This window comes from Dendropsophus ebraccatus, chromosome 2 (genome assembly GCF_027789765.1).
Source record: "Dendropsophus ebraccatus isolate aDenEbr1 chromosome 2, aDenEbr1.pat, whole genome shotgun sequence".
NCBI classification, from domain to species: domain Eukaryota; kingdom Metazoa; phylum Chordata; class Amphibia; order Anura; family Hylidae; genus Dendropsophus; species Dendropsophus ebraccatus.
In genome coordinates, this window is record NC_091455.1 from 68,365,111 (window position 1) to 68,371,002 (window position 5,892).

The following is a 5,892-nucleotide window of genomic DNA, read 5'->3' on the forward strand; positions in this document are numbered from 1 at the left end:
AAAATAAATGGTGGCCTGTCTGCCAGATTTGATTTGCAGCGGGGTACGCGGCAGGGATGCCCCCTGTCGCTGTTGCTTTTTGCGCTAGCCATAGAGCCGCTGGCATCCCTGATCCGTGGCCACCCAGGTGTGTGGTTTTAAGAGGGGTCCCCAAGAGGAGAAAATTGCGTTATACGCAGATGACTTATTGTTATATCTAAATGACACTGATGCATCTCTGGCTACGGCTATCACGCTTATTGATGACTTTGGCAGATTTTCAGGATTGTCCATTGGTTGGGACAAGTCGGTGCTGCTGCCGCTGGATGTTGATGTAGCACACATGCCTGTCCTCCCCTTCCCTCTCAAGATTGTCACGGAATTTAAATACCTTGGCATTATTATCTCCAAGAATATCAAAGCCTATGAGAGATTGAATCTCACACCGATTCTTTCCAAATTTCAGGCCAAAATGGGGGTGTGGCGTAAGCTCCCTTTATCAGTGGTGGGACGCTCTAATCTGATAAAAATGGTATGGATGCCCCAATTACTATATGTATTGCATAATTCCCCGATATGGATTCCTATCCGTTACTTTCATAAAGTACACAGCTTATTCAGAGACCTCATTTGGGGTTCCCAGCGCCCTCGTATAAAGCTAGAAACTTTGCAAAGAGCTAAAACAGCAGGGGGGTTGGCAGTGCCTAATGCCATGATTTATTTCTTAGCCTCTCAGCTGCAACATCTTAGGGGGTGGGAGACAGACACGTTAACGGACCCTACTTTCCAATTACTACAGGCCCACTTTGGAACGGGGCAGTTATTTGAGGTCCTGGAGGCTAAACGCTTCTCAACGGCTGCAGCAGGCCTCCCTACACTTCAGCTTTATCATAGAGTCTGGTGGAAGGTTAGAGACATGTATGGGTTGTCCAGATGCTCTGCATACATTTCTATATGGGATACCCCTTGGTTGAGTGAGTTATTCTTCTTGGAAGGGTTTACACCATGGCGGGCACTTGGTCTTAGACGAGTGGAGCAGTTATACATTAATGGCCAGCTAAAAAGTTTCCAACGGCTGTGTGAAGAATTCCCCATCCCTAGGATACATTTTTACAAATACCTCCAGTTACGCCATGCGTGTGATAGTGAGGGGGACATTTTGTCCCGGGAGCGGGTAATTATTCCACCTATCCATATAGTGGGTGCATCTACTTCCACATCTGGTCTCATTTCCTTGCTATATATCCACTTGCACGACAAATTTTTTAGAAAAACATCCGTTGACCATAAAGGAGAAGTGGGAGGCTGACTTGGGTCCCCTGGAGGATGAGTTATGGAAGTAAATTTTGGAGATGACGCCCCAGTTGTCCGTGGGGGAGCAGCACCGACTGTCCCATTTGTACCTGTTACACCGTGTCTACAGAACTCCGGAGTTCTTATTTAGAGTGGGACTTCGTCCCGATGCCCTGTGTCCTCGGTGCCGGAGAGACGAGGGAGGGATCCTGCACATGTTCTGGTGGTGCCCAAAATTAATGAGGTATTGGCAAGAGGTTGCTTCAATTATCCACAAAGTCTATTCTGTTCACCTTGAACAGTCTCCCTTAGTTTGCATCTTAGGCTAAGTAGAGGACATAGCCTTACCCAATCCTGCTAAAGTAGCTGTTGCTAGGATCTTGTATATGGCTAGAAAGCTGATAGCTCAATCCTGGCTTGACCAGGACCCTCCGACGAGTACTGTCTTTGTAGCTAAAGTTAACTGGCTCATTGCCAATGATAAATATGCCTATGAAAAGCGGGAGGCGATGAAAAAATTTGAGAAGATCTGGGCCCCTTGGCTAGATACCCCCGACATGGCGCCGCCGTCACTTACTAGAGGCAGGCTCACTCCCTCAACGGCCACCTAGACATATGTCCAGGAGTTTCTGCTTATAATGGAGGTTATAGAGCCTATCTAATGGTTTACTGTCTTTACTGCTGCGTACCCCTCCTCTTCTGAAGGGTTACCCTTTCGGACTATTTTGGTTGTTGCCAATTTGTTGTTTTTACTTTCTGTTCTGTACTGTTTTGCGCAGGGTTTGGGCTACTGTACTGGCCTCCCTGTGGTTATGTGTCTTTCAAAAAAATACAAAACCTTTAATAAAAACTATTTGATTTAAAAAAAAAAAAAAAAAAAATTGTAACTATTATTCTTTGCAGGATACATTGTAAAATTCCTGCTGCCAACATGCTGTCTGGTTCAGCTCCGAGGATGGAATTCATCTGGCAGCGTGAGTGTGAATGTATACACTGCCGAATGAATTCCGTCCTCAGCACACGCCTGAACAGATATGTTAGCGGCATGATTTTTACTGTGTATCCTTCTGCCAGCATAGAATGATAGTTACACTTTCAGTTAACAGTGTGTTTGCCCTGTATGTGCCAAGTATATATCTGCAACCTACTAAAAGGGATGTTGATATACTGTGGTATGCATATAGCAGGCCAATAAGTGAAAGAGTCATCTAGTGACACATTTCCAGTAACAAATAGCTTTTAGGTATTGTGTGTCATCATAGATGTTGTATATTATCTTAACTTTCTAAGGCTGAGTAAAACTGGTGGAATGGACATGTCCATTCTTTCGTGCAGAGAGTATGACATGGAGGCTGGCGGAATTCCGTTGCGGGGAATTCCACCGTGAAATTCCACCAGCTTTACTCCGTGTGAACTGGCCCTAAGGCCTTATTCACGTTCAGTATTGTTTTAAAGTCTGTAGAATCCTCCCACTATCCACCCGTACAATCCGCTAAAAATTACGCATTAGGCATCCTTATTGCATCTGTATTTCCGTAAATCCATTTTTTTACTGACTGCACAATACTAGTTAATAAAGTTAAGTAGGTTAAAAAAAACTAGCACCAGTATACCCAACCCCTAAAAAAAGTTACGTGATCACTTGTCAGCCATTTTACTTTGCCATTTTTGGTTTGCTTTACTGTTAATTAGTTAATTCTCTTTCTGTTTGCAAGCACATGTGCTTCTGCAGCTTCTTCTTCCTGGCTGTGGTTGCCTAAAAACACAACTTTATGACCTATGAGTCATCTGTATTATTTTTACGGAAATGCGGATGCCAAACAGGTTACAATCCTTAAAGAGGACCAATCACCTAAATTTAACTGTCCCTGTTGTAAAAGTTCCTCTCTCCCTAAGTCTATCTCTGAAGATACAGACTGTCTTTACAGTCTGTATCTTTCTAATTTACCTAATCCATCCTAGCGGCGCAGTAAGGCCGGGCGCGGCCATCTTGATTATGTCCCTTGCGTTCCAATGGTGCGTTCCACCGTCGGACCGCAAGTGACGTCATCAACATGGCGCCCGGCTTTACAGCACCGCTACAGAGGACTGGGTAAAGTATAAGATACAGACTGCAAAGGCAGTCTGTATCTTCATAAAGTGTATTCCTGAAGATACAGACTGCTTTTGCAGTCTGTATCTTATACTTTACCCAGTCCTCTGTAGCGGTGCAGTAAAGCCGGGCCCCATCTTGATGACGTCACTTGCGGTCCGACGGTGGAACGCACCATTGGAACGCAAGGGACATAATCAAGATGGCCGCGCTCGGCCTTACTGCGCCGCTAGGATGGATTAGGTAAAATATAAGATACAGACTGCAAAGGCAGTCTGTATCTTCAGAGATAAACTAAACTGTCAGTTAGGACATTCATACACAGTGATCTCGCACTGTATAGCGCGGGATCACTGTGTATTTACAGAGCCGCGGGCAAAGGCTCATGGGAGCCCTTCCCGCCGCTCGGCATGCCGGGAGTTTCCTGTCGCGCGCCGGCTCTTTTGAAAAGAGCCGGCGCGCGACAGTGAACGGAAATGCAAATATATTAAAAACCCGGCAAAAAAATTGATTAATTATATTTACAAAAATGTATTAAAAATTAAATGTTATTAAATGGAGCAATAAAAAAAAAACAACATTTGCCCGTGATTGGTTCTCTTTAAGAAATAGCGGATCCCATAGATTTCTATGAGAGGATCCGTAAAAAAAGAAATCTGGGTCCGTACTAGGACATGTCCTTTTTCTCAGCATTGGTTTGAGTCCTAGTAATCTACTGATAGTGTGAATAGCCCAATAGACATCAATGTGCACTAACTCGAATACTGAAATATGGATCTGTAAATTATGTGATATGTGAATAAGGCCTAAGACTCCGCTATACTATTAATCATTTTTTCAACAGGTGTTTCAAATGTATTGATGTATATATTGGGGGATTCTTACCTCCACTCCATAACCCCCTGATGAAGCTGTGGGAGAAACATATGTTGGGGTTTAGGATAAAGGGCAATAGTCCAATTTAAGCTGCTGTTTCGCCTGTTTTCTGAACAGTATGATTATTTATAGACAAACAAAAGCATAGGGGCAGCACTAGAAGGGGAAGTACTAGAATATAGCTGGCAAATGTGGCATGTAATCTTAGTAACCAGAGAGCAGGGAGTGCACAGCAACAAAGAGTAACTCAATGTAACTCAATATAAGGGAAGAAAACTGAGAGCATAAATCACTCCATGTAGGTAAAAGTCCAAACATCTCTTTGGTTTTCTAAACATCTAGTTTTACAATTATTAACTACTTAGCATTTTTGTATCTGCAACTTTGTATGAAGGTTGCATATTCCCTTTTTTTGTTGTTTCTCTTCTTTACCAGTACTATAATACAATATTTATGAATAGTTTATGTATATATAATTGTTTTGTATATTATCTGAGAATCACAACCTCCATTCCTTGCATAGTATGCTTTTTTTTATTAGTAGTTCTAATAGGATTTTTGCAAATTTATACATTTATACGTTTGGTAATTTATCATACAGTGCACCAGCGTAGAGTGAAAAAATTGCACAAATTTTTGCGCAGACCCCAACTCAAAAAAGTTGAGAAAACTTCTAGTTTGCACAAAAATTGTGCAATTTCTCCATACTGCGTTAGTGCAGGGAATGATAAATTTCCCTCCTTGTGTGTATGTTGATTTATTTTAGGTGGGGAGTATATGCAGGTATAGTTATTATTAAACCTTAGAATCTTAGCTTTGAATAATTGTTTTTCCTATAGACTTTCATGCAATTCTCTCTGTGTCTTAAACAGGGCTCAGAGAAGATGCAGCAAATTGGGCATTTAATTATTCGATCCAGAGCCAAAATAGCAGACTTCATTCTAATTATATTTTTTTTTATAAGGATGTTAATTCATTTGTGGGCTTGTAAAAGTAGGTCTGTTTCATCTGCAAGAGGATATTGTTCAGAATATGATAGGGCTTAAGTTTAACCATCCCTATAATTAAAAAGAAAATTAAGCGGCTAGTTTACATACTTCAAGAAATTAATTATTTCTCTTAATGAGAAACAGGTGATTAGTTTTCACAGTAAATTCAATGCTTGTTGAAGTATCTCAATAAAGAGATGGCTTATTTCACTGACCGCACAAGTGGACAAAACTTCCAAACATTTAAAATGTTCATAGCACAAAAAGTATGTACATTATTTTTAATATTTGGATTGAATAGAAGCATACTTGCTGCTGTGTATCAAATAGAGGCGTCTGTCAGAGATGTACGATACGAGAATTGTCTCTTATTTGTACATTACCACAAAATTTAGTTAAATGCATGACACATATTCGCCAAATGTAAGTACAGTGCTCCCTTAACATATGATATTAATTGGTTCCAGGATGACCATTATATGTTGAAACCATTGTATGTTGAAGCCAAAATGCTATGGAAAACTGCTAATTGGTTCTGAATCCCCCGAAATGTCATCCCAAAATGAAAAAACAAATGAAGATTTAAAGGAAAATAAGCAGATAATTAATTTGGGTAAAGCCAATCCTTAAATACAACAGTCAGAAAGAGCGACTGGAGACTGT